General features: G+C 47.0%; 1 pseudogene; it reads left to right on the forward strand.

Moving 5' to 3' along the window:
- The first annotated feature begins 5,009 nt into the window (after positions 1–5,009).
- On the forward strand, positions 5,010–6,916 carry LOC120644079 (annotated as a pseudogene).
- Positions 6,917–10,820: the final 3,904 nt, after the last annotated feature.

Here is a 10,820-nt window from a genome sequence, read left to right on the forward strand (position 1 = left end):
TCCATCGACACGGCGCTAGCTAGTAGGCGCATATATACAAGGGGTAGCTTTTAATTTGTTGGAAGGTGCTCGACAGCTAGGTGTAGGACCGTCCTCCTGCTGGGCCAATGGTCGTAAACCAGCGGGGAGACTCTTTCTGAACAAAGGTGGAGGCGTGGAGCTAGAGTATGATGCCCCGAGGAACATTCCAGGCAAGCTACCTAGCTCTGGTGTGCTCTTCCGCTTCTACGATCTTTTCTAGAGCGACGCAACGCACGCAGGAAGCAGGATATAGCTGCAGGTAACCCTGGTGGGCAAGCGCAACGTTCTCGTACCGTGCTAGACTGGTATGTTTGCGCACCGTTACGTTGGTGACAAACTGGGAGGGGAGGAGGAACGCCGTGGTGCAGTGGTGCTCCAGCTGACCAGCTGTCATCAACACCTGGTGCTACAAAATGCTAGTGGGCCCCAACTGAGGTTGGGCTGAATTTGCCTTGGACCAGAGATGGGTCATTTCGGCGCATCTATAAAAGTGGTCTCCACTGCAAACCATTAACTTCTATTTCTCTCGACTCACATTGCGCCACATCATCACCAAAATTGTATCCACTCGATCTCAAGCTCAAATTTAATCATGACCGTTGATTCATCATTTTAGCTTATGTCTTTTCATCTTCTGTTCTCCACTCAAAATAAATGCTCACTTTGCTCTAATTCTAATATATATATATATATATATATAAATATATAATCAAGCCTTAAAGTTCACATGTATCCTGCATGCATGCATGCAGGAAGCAAAGCAACTGAAATAAAACCTTAAGTAGCTTACACATGAACATCACGTCACACTATCCTTATACCAATTTTGTTTGTGCGCGTAGTACACACATCTTCTGTGCTACAATCAATATAAATAATCACTTTAATTTAATTCTCATGTCTTTCTTATCTCCTTCACCTACAGCAAACACTCCACTCAAAATAAATTGATTCTCATATCTTTCTTTCTCCTTGCCCTACATCAAATGCTCCACTCACAATAAATGATCACAAAGGCAACAAAACGAGCCGCCGGGGTTGAGAACCATCCGCCTTTCCAGCTCTCTATAAAACATTTGCATCAATGGTGGAGGATCGGAAACCATCCGCACCCGAACCATTCTATTCCGCCTTCAATTTCCTCGCGTTGCGCCTCGCCATGGCAGCACTGACCTACGAGATGTTGTTAGTGGCTTTTGCAGCCTTCCTCACCTTCTCCATTGTTTTGCCCTTCTTCGGAAGAGCTATGCCCTCCCTCTGCAAGGGTGGAGACACGGGGCGGGTAGGGGCCTGCCTCCCAAAATCAAGGTGATTTTACACTATAAATTTTCAAATTTAACCAAAATTATACGAGCTTTTCTTTATTAGAAAAATCTATCATTTTTTGTTTTTTAGCAAACTCGATCTAAGTGCTTATTTTTCTTACTGCATACTCTTCATAGCATTTTATTTAAAGAATTATTCTATCTTCTATTATAGTTTATTGAAAAGTTCTCTTAAATTTTGCAGCAACATGCCCTTCTTATGCGGGCTTCTTTCTTTAATATGTGGAGGTGCATGTATCTGCGAAATGCTTGCATGCGTGCACCGCTCTTCACGTGTGCTTGTGTATGGCAGGAGCCACCTCTCACTTTGGACCTGTGTAGTAAGTGGGCAAAAGAGAGCGATAGCTTTTAATGTGCATATATTCTTTTTAACTAACATACACCTCGGAGTACATTGTGCATGCATCCTTTTTAATGGACATGTATCCCTGGGTGCATGGTGCATGCGCACTCGGGAGTGCATGCATGCTTGCTCCATTGATGTTGGCTGGTGGACCTTGTCATGGGACATGCATGTGTGCATATCAGGATGAGATAGCAGGTGGTAGACTTGCATACCCTTCCATCTTTATTGTGAGATTTGGACGGTTATACGAGCTTGCCATGCTGCGACGCTGTAAGTGCATCTAGGCCCCTAATGGGTTTTAGTAAATTGAATGACAACATGATTAAAGGACTAACATTTTTAATTGAGATATCATGAGCAGAGATTTATTTGTATATCAATTTATTGTGTATTGACTCATGAATCAAGGAATCAAATAAAAGAGAGTTTATTGGACAAAGTCAAGCATGTTGTGATATGAAATGAGAAATAAGTATTCATGCAATGTTGACATATGGTTTCTATTCATGGCTTGACATATTTGAAACATATTTGAGATATAAATTGTTGAAAGTGTTGATTGCAAGGCTTTATGGAGTAAGGAAAAAAGAAGAAGACATACACACATGAACTGTATATATATTGGTCTTATCTTTGGAAGCTTGCAATACTTGGAATATGGTTATCATTCAAGGATACAAAGCAAGACAAGCACATTATGAACAAAGATAGAAACAAGTGCTCATGCGTTATTCAATGATTTCTAAATATGGCTTGTCCAAGTGAAATATGCTTTGTCTAAAGGATCAAAGGTTCATGATTACAAAGCAAGACAAAAAAATGAAGATACAAGAATAAAATATGAAATTCATTGTTGATGTGCAAAGTTTAGCTCAACATGGCAAGGGCAAGTGATGAAGAAACCAACCGAGATGACTAGTGCGAGGGACTAAGCAAGCTTTGGTGAAACGACGGCTTACCATGTGTGCAAGTGCCAAGGTGAAGTACTAGTATCCGTGGGGTGTTCGAAGTATCATATTCAAGCCTTGTTTGAGAGAAGCAATGCAATGCATCAAGTATTTTATTGGAGTGACTAGAGTACTCAAGGACAGTTTTGCAAAATGAATTGGAGCTCTAAGTCACTAGCTCAAGTGTGGCAATGCAATGTTGGAATCCCGAATTTGATAAAGTCAAAGTATGGCAAAGCTGAACCAATTCAAGTCTCAAGTGGTTGAAATGTATTTGATATTTAATCTTGAGTATAGGTACGTCGTACTATCAAGAGGGATGCAATATTGATTGTTTGACTTGGTCAAAAGTGCTCATAGATCACCCTAAGTGAGAATTCTGAGAGAAAACCCCTGAGAACTGACTTTGTGCTACTTGGATGATCAAGTATAGACTTGGTGGACCAAGTAGAGCACATCAACTTGGGTTTGGGCTTCTCTGGCCCAGACCGGTCTGACCAGTCTGGGGGACTGGTCTGACCGGTCTGCACTGACAGAGCAACGGCTAGTTTTTAGAGAGTGGGGTATTTATACCCCTCAGCCCCCTCTTGCTTGTGTGGCTGGTTCTTTGGCTTCCTTTGAGCTTCCTAAAGTATTTTTTGACCAGCTAGCTCTTTCTAACACTCTTTGTGAGTTGAGCCCTTTAGATTGCATATCTTTGGATTGGGTTGAGAGATTGAGCAAGTGTGAGATTGATGAGCATTGTGAGAGCTGCATTTTGAGCAGCAAGCATCCATAGCTTGAGCACCTTTGAAATCCGTTGCATTTTTTACTCTTGGAGATTTGCCTCCTAGATGGCTAGGTGTCGTCGGCTAGCTCCTGACGGTGTTGTGAGCAGCGGCAAATTTGTGCGGGCGTGATCTTGCCCCCTTGATGGAAAGGATCAAGATAATAGAATTAGAGAAGTGGTTGAAAGAGACCAAACTCAAAGGATCGAGTTGAAAGAGACTCACACCCTACAAGTTCTTCAACTGAGACGTAGGATTCACGGTGGTAAATCTGAACTTCGGGAAACAAATTCTTGTGTCTCCTTGTGGTTTGGCTCACTACTTTGAGTTCTAGCATTTTATTTGTAATTCCGCATCGATCTACTTTGGTGTATTGTTTCTGTGTGTGCAGGAACTTGCAATACATTTATATTCATCTACAGAAACAATACTTCAAGTTATCTTAGTGCTAGAGCTCGAGGAGGGGAGAAAACTCTGATTTGTGCAGGTTCTGCGTGTGACCGGTCACCCCAACCGGTCTGACCGGTTGGTTGTTCTGGTCAGCAGTCTAAGTGTTAGACCGGTCTGATCGGTCTGTCTGACCAGTCTTACCGGTCAGTGGCTGACAACTTATTTTAAGTGTTATAATTTGCAGAATTTGTTGAATCGCCTATTCACCCCCTCTTTAGGTGACATCCGAGGTCCTTTCAGACACACCAACCCATGAGCCATAAGTTTGGGTTAATAGGAAACATATCTGGTGGAAACTAAAATTTTGTAAAAATCCGTGCAAACCACGACAAAAAAGTCATTTAAATTCAAAAAAAATCACACATGTAGATAATATGATGATACACTACCTTGTAAAATATCCTGTCCAAACTCGACTTCGTTTGTGAGATATAAAAATCACACACGAAGTCGAGTTTGGACATGATATTTTACAAGGTTGTGTATCATCATATCATCTATATGTGTGATTTTTTTATGAATTTAGATGACTTTTTTACCGTGGTTTGCACGGGTTTTCACGAAAATTGTGATTTTCCACCAGATATGTTCCCACACTATTAATTTAGAACAGAGCAAAATGTCTTTTATTTCAGAATGGAGAAGTAGCCTTCAACCTTTACTTAGGTATTTTATGTCCCCATACTATTATGAATAGTATGGGGATATAAAATACCTAAGTAAAATACACATATAGTCAAATTTAAGTTATTCAAAAATATCTAAGTAAAATACACATTTTATGTCCTCCAATTTAGGTCGTTTGACTATTTGCCACCAAATTTGATCACTCATCTTATTCAAAAAATTTATACACATATAGTCAAATTTAAATTATTCTTAAAGAACTTATATTGATAAAGCAAGCCACAATAGAAAAATTGATATTTTACACAAAATTTTGATGAGGTAAAAAAAGTTAAACGACCTATAATTTGGAACGTAGGGTGTACCAAAACACAAGCTTGCTTACGTGGCGTGCCAAGTTTAGGGGCTCTCATTCATAATTACTATAATTCAGGGTAGTTGCAGTATGTGCATGCGCCACTTTATAAAGTTTAAACATGGAATCTTTACAATATATTTAGCGTGAGTACTACGCAGGCTAAAAAAATGTAACACACATACTGACACACCGCACCTTGCAGATCGAGCAATAATGGATGCTGATTCGAGGACGACGATGATGGCCACTGCACCAGCCATCGTCGCCGCGCTTGTCCTTTCGCTCCCGGTGTTGTACCGCCTCCTCTTCGCCGGCGCCGGTGGCAAGCCGACGAGGAAGCCCCTGCCGCCCGGCTCCTTCGGCCTTCCCGTCGTCGGCCAAACGCTCGGACTGCTGCGCGCCCTCCGCGCCGACACCGCCGAGGAATGGCTCCGCCGGCGCGCGGCGGCTCACGGCCCGGTGTCGCGGCTGTCCCTCTTCCGCCGCCCGACGGCGTTCCTCGTCGGCCCCTCCGCCAACAGGTTCCTCTTCTCCAGCCCGGCGCTGACCACCATGAACAGCGAGGCCTTCGGCCGCAAGGTCAGCCGGCGGACGCTCCGCGACGTGGCCGGCGACGAGCATGCCCGCGTCAGGGCCATGATGATGCGGTTCCTGAAGCTGGACGCCGTCAAGCGGCACGTCGCCGGCATGGACGCCGAGGTCCGGCGCCACCTCGACACGCACTGGCGCGGCCGGGCTACGGTGGCGGTGATGCCGTCGATGAAGTCGCTGACGTTCGACGTCATGTGCGCCGTCCTCTTCAGGCTGGGGACGGACGCCACCGCCGCCGCCGTCCGGCAGGAGCTGTCGACGGAGTTCCAGCAGCTGGCGAGGGGCATCTGGGCGGTCCCGGTCAACCTGCCCTTCAGCACCTTCAGCCGGTGCCTCGCCGCGAGCCGGCGCGGGCGGCGCGCCGTCGCCGGGGTCATCCAGGAAAGGAGGGCCAAGCTGCAGCGGGGAGAGAGCTCGCCGGGGGCCTCCCCGATGAGGAGATCACCGACAACATCATATTCCTCATGATCGCCGCCCACGACACCACCGCCGCGCTCATCACCTTCCTCCTCCGGCAGCTCGACGCCAACAAGGACGCCTACGCAAAAGTTCTACAAGGTAACAATTCAACCTTTCCTATTCATTTCAGAATTGATGAGATTATTGTAACGGATTTTTGGATCGATTGATCAGAGCAAGTAGAGATCGCGCGGAGCAAGGCGCCGGGAGAGGCCCTGACGTGGGACGACCTGAGCAGGATGCGGTACACATGGGCGGCGGCGATGGAGACCCTGCGGCTGATCCCGACGTCGTTCAGCATCCTGAGGAAGGCGGTGGACGACGTCGAGCACGGCGGCTACCTCATCCCCAAAGGGTGGAACGTGATGAACGCGATGGCCATGACGCACTGGGAGTCTGGGACCCGGCCATCTTCCCGGACCCCGGCCGGTTCGACCCGGCGCGGTTCGAGGACACGGCGGCGGCGATACCGCCCTTCAGCTTCGTGCCGTTCGGCGGCGGCGCGCGCGTCTGCCCCGGGAACGAGTTCGCCAGGGTGGAGACGCTGGTGGCCGTGCACCACATCGTGACGCGCTTCAGGTGGAGGCTCGCCGCCAGCTGCGACGGCAGCTTCTCCAGGTACCCGATGCCGTACCCGTCCCAGGGCCTCCTCATCGACATCGAACCTATTGATGACGCTAACCATTGAGGCGAATGGAACACCTCCTGGAGAAGTTCACCGCGCGCGGCAGAACAGTTTCAGAAAATTCAGTGGACAATCGCTCCCGATTTAGCACTTGCAGCATGATAAATGCTGTATGGTTCGCCATCAGAGCTTGTTTAGATTAAACCATCCCCTCGTTCGCCAGTAGTTTAAACTAATTTCACCTGGAATCTCTTCCAATTCATATTGGTTGTTGTGGATTTAATTTTCTGTTTCCAAGGGAGACCTCAGAGGATCAAATTTGTGCTGCATTCAGAATTCAGATACAGGGGAAAATATCACTCTTTGAAAGATAAATAAACGAGAGATGGTTGTGTGTGAACTGCGAACATGTTGGCAACTGTTCAGGTTGTATGCCTTCTGCATTCTAGGCAGTTCATAGATTTCACTACTCTATGGAGAATGTTCGCCACAGTAATTTCTCAACAACAAATAAATATTCTTCAACCGATTTGCTGGGAGAAAATTACGAACCTTTTTGTCAAAAAAATATAAAAATCCTCCCTCCCCTCACTCGACTGCAATGAATAGTGAGTTCATGGTAGTGGTAGGGGGGAGTATTTATAGGCGCGGACCAAAAGCACCGGTTTGTGTGCCATGATCCGATGCTAATTCTGGTTCATTAGCACCGATTCGTGGCACCAACAAGTGACTATAGCTAGTGCAACTACTGGCACCGAGTTGTGGCACGACCTAGTGCTAATGTCTGCACCATTAGTACCCGGGTCGTGCCACGACGTGGTGCCTATGCATCCGAGATCATTTGGCATCGGACCGTGGTAGGACCGGTGCCCTTGACTATGTTTAATATACTACCTTTAGGTCTTGCTCGCAAAAAACTCGCTTTGCAATGTACATGCGCTTTAAGCCTTTGGGTCGAGCTCGAGAATGGCATGTGACTTTTTCTTTGTTGTTTCTTAGCAAGGATCGTCACCTTTTCAATGCTGAAAAAGATGATTGGCTTCGCCGGAGCTACACATCAATGCCATCGTCTGAAGGGGTTCGGGTTGCTAGACTGCTACTCACCACTAGCCTTAGAGGGAGGGCCGGCGGTGACAGGCTGGCCCGGCAGAGGAGGCGAGCGCGGGGCGGCTAGGCTAGGCCGGCAGGAGATGGCAGCTAGGCCAGCGCAGGGGTAAAAGAGTCCATGATGACGATGGCGGTGAATGGAGGCGTGTCGTGGTCCTTCCAAGCCGGATGGAGAATCTCCAAGAACGAGAGCAGAATCGAGGCAAGAGGAAGGAGGCGAGTAGAGGAAGGAGATGAAGAGAGCCAGAAGAACAGAGGAAAGGGGACGGACATAATGGTTTCAGAATCTGTTACTCGATATCCTCTCCCCGTCCAACTCAGCGGGTACATATAGTTCATTACATGGCCTTGGCCCAAGCACAAACAGACCTAGTGGGCCGATAACGCCAACATGGCCCAACATACATGAGGACGGTTTCCTTGTGACTTGAATCAGCCACTCCCGCCTGTACGCTTCCTCAGGGGCGTGACACTCTTCCCCCCTTGAAAGCCAGGTTGTCTCGAAACTGGAGCTTGCAGAAAGCGCCGACAGAGGTCCTGCACTTCTTCCCATGGGTCCATTGCCGGCGGCAACCCTTCCCAGCAAACACGCAGCTTTGTGATGAAGCTGGTGCCCTGTTGTACCGAGCGCTTGTCGACCACTGCTACAGGCTGAGCTTCAACTGCACAATCAGATGGTATCGCAGGTATCTCAGTACTGACCTGAATGTGTGGGGAGACATGTTTCTTCAGTTGTGATACATGGACAACCGGATGAATCTTGCAATCAGCAGGGAGGTCTAGACGGTATGCAACAGCCCCAATTTTCTACAAAACTTTGAATGGCCCAAAGAAACAAAAGGATAGCTTCTGATTCACCCGCATAGCCACACTGGACTGGATATACGGTTGGAGCTTCAAGTAAACTAAGTCACCAACAGCAAAAGCTCATTCTGAACGACCTTTGTCAGCCTGCGCCTTCATGCGTTGCTGGGCACGCATGAGTTGCTGCTGTATCAAATTAGTCAGCAGCTCACGATCCTGGAGCCATTGTTCCAGATCCGGCACAGAACATGCTGACACATTGCTGATTCCAAAATGCCTCGGCTTGTGGCCATACAGCACCTCGAAAGGAGTCAATTGGAGGGCCGAGTGAAAGGAAATATTATACCAGAATTCCGCAACAGGTAGCCATTTAGACCATTGCTTGGGGCATGAATGGACTGTGCAACGAAGAAAGGCTTCCAAGCACTGGTTTAACCATTCAGTTTGGCCGTCAGTCTGTGGGTGGTAGGAGGAACTCATGAGGAGTTGTGTATTAGACAGCCTGAAAATCTCTTGCCACAAGTTGCTTGTGAAGATTCTATACCTTTCTGAAATGATGGAGTCAGGCAGTCCATGCAACTTGTAAATGTTGTCCATGAATGTTTGAGCCACTTGCAGAGCTGTGAATGGGTGAGACATGGCAATAAAGTGACCATATTTAGTGAATTTATCAATTACCACAAGAATCACATCCTTCCTGTTGGACACTGGTAAGCCCTCTATGAAGTCCATGCCGATCACTGTCCATGATTTGGTTGGGACTGGTAATGGTTGTAACAGACCCGGAAGCTTTACATGCTCAGGCTTTGCTTGCTGACAAATGGAGCATGACTGAATATAATTTCTGACACTGTTCTTCATCCCAGGCCAGGCAAACAATGATTTAATTCTGTGATAGGTAGCATGAAATCCACTATGACCACCGATGCCACTGCTATGAAGAGCATGGATTACATGCTATTGGGCTAGTGAGTTTCTGCCCGACCACACCCTCTCGAATCTGATAATGCCCTCTTGCAATGAAAAGCCTTTGCTGTTTGGGGATGATATTGCTAACTCGGCCAGTAGCTGTTTAGTATCCTGGTCCTCCTCATATCCTTGTTTCAGAACATCTTGCCAAGCTGATGTACAAGAGGATACTGCCATAATGGTTGATGAAGTGGGGCATCGCGTGGAGGTACGGGCTCGATGCAAACCAGACGCGGCTCGGGGGCGCAGATCGAGGTGGACATGGCGGCGGCTCACGACTCCCTCGGCTTGGCGTGGGACCCGACCTCCCGGCAGCGGCTTCCTAGCGCAGGCGCAGGTGCATCTCCGGGCCGGCGGCGCGCTGACCCGGCTGCGAGGAGGCGGCGCGCGGGACCTCAGGTAATTCGGGTAAAACCCGAACCCGAACCCGAATTTTCGGGTTCTTCTTTTTCCCAACTGATTTCGGGTATCATTTTTGGAAACCCGAAATTCCTAAAACCCGAACTACCCGACCCGAATGCCCAGCCATATTTGTAGCTCCCTTCTTGTAGACAATTTTGTATTGGAGGTCCATTAGCTTAAGGGGGGCTTTATGTTGTAGCTTTGTATGTATTCTTTGCTCAGTTAAATACAACAAGCTTTTGTGATCAGTCTTGATTGTAAATTCTTTGACTTGCAAATATGGTCTCCATTTGTCCACTGCCATGAGAATTGCCATGCATTCTTTCTCATATGCTGACAATGACTGATTCTTAGTGCAAAGGGACTTAATTAAGTATGCCACGGGGTGTCCTTCCTGCATCAACACTGCACCCAATCCATAATCACAAGCATCTGTTTCTAACACAAAAGACTTGGTGAAATTAGGAATTGCAAGCACTGGGGCTTCTGTCATTGCCTTCTTGAGCAAACCAAATGCTTCTTCAGTTACTGATGTCCACACAAATGGGATGCCCTTCTTGAGTAATTGGGTTAGTGGCCTGCAAATCATGCCATAATGCTTAATGAATTTTCTGTAATAGCCTGTCAACCCCAGGAAACCTCTTAGCTCCTTTAAATTTGTTGGTACTAGCCATTGTTGAACTGCTGTTATCTTTGATGGCTCAGTGGACACACCACTAGTAGAGATGTAGTGTCCCAGATACTCTATCTTCTCCCTTGCAAATGAGCATTTGGAGAGATAATAAAGAACTGATGTTGAGCAATGATGTCAAAGACTTGAGTCAAGAGTTGCACATGAGTTTCCAATGTTGGTGAATAGACTAGGATATCATCCATAAATACCAGGACACCTTTTCCCAGCAGAGGCTCAAATATCTGATTCATTGTGCCCTGAAAGATTGCAGGAGCATTGGTTAAACCAAATGGCATAACCAGAAATTCATAGAGTCCACTATGAGTTTTGAATGCAGTTTTGTGCTCAT

The sequence above is a fragment of the Panicum virgatum genome, chromosome 8K (genome assembly GCF_016808335.1).
Source record: "Panicum virgatum strain AP13 chromosome 8K, P.virgatum_v5, whole genome shotgun sequence".
NCBI classification, from domain to species: Eukaryota; Viridiplantae; Streptophyta; class Magnoliopsida; order Poales; family Poaceae; genus Panicum; species Panicum virgatum.